The sequence below is a fragment of the Etheostoma spectabile genome, chromosome 2 (genome assembly GCF_008692095.1).
Source record: "Etheostoma spectabile isolate EspeVRDwgs_2016 chromosome 2, UIUC_Espe_1.0, whole genome shotgun sequence".
Classification (NCBI taxonomy): Eukaryota; Metazoa; Chordata; class Actinopteri; order Perciformes; family Percidae; genus Etheostoma; species Etheostoma spectabile.
The window spans coordinates 16305149-16305726 of NC_045734.1; the positions used below are offsets into that span (position 1 = coordinate 16305149).

The 578-nt window shown below is 37.7% G+C and overlaps 1 protein-coding gene across 3 annotated transcripts in view; it reads right to left on the bottom strand.

Moving 5' to 3' along the window:
- Nucleotides 1–578, bottom strand: part of serhl (serine hydrolase like) — a 31462-nt gene that overhangs the window by 28476 nt on the left and 2408 nt on the right. The gene's annotated exons all lie outside the window — the stretch shown is intronic.

Below are 578 nucleotides of genomic sequence, written 5' to 3' on the forward strand. Positions count from 1 at the left end.
ATGAGTAGAAGGAAAAACGGATTCAATAAAATTTCAGAAAATTTTGGATGCTAACTTGATGCCATCTGTGAAAAAGTTGAAGTTAAAGAGAGGATGGCTTCTACAAATGGATAATGATCCTAAACACACCTCAAAATCCACGGTGGATTACATCAAGAGGCGTAAACTGAAGGTTTTGCCATGGCCTTTACAATCTCCTGACCTCAACATAATTGAAAATCTATGGATAGACCTCGAAAGAGCAGTGCATGACAGACAACCCAGAAATCTCAAAGAACTGGAAGACTTTTGGAAGGAATAATGGGCGAAGATACCTCAAACAAGAATTGAAAGACTCTTGGCTGGCTACAAGAAGCGTTTCCAAGCTGTGATACTTCCCAAAGGGGGCAGTACAAGGTATTAACTCTGCAGGGTCCCCAAACTTTTGCAGACGCCATTTTTTTGTTTTCTGTTAATTTGAAAGTGTAAATGATGGAAATAAAATCGAACTTTTTGTGACATATTATACGAATGTCTAATCTGTCATTTGATGGTTTTTTTTGGAGATTTCTTTCCATCTTTTCTTGGCTTCTTTATGC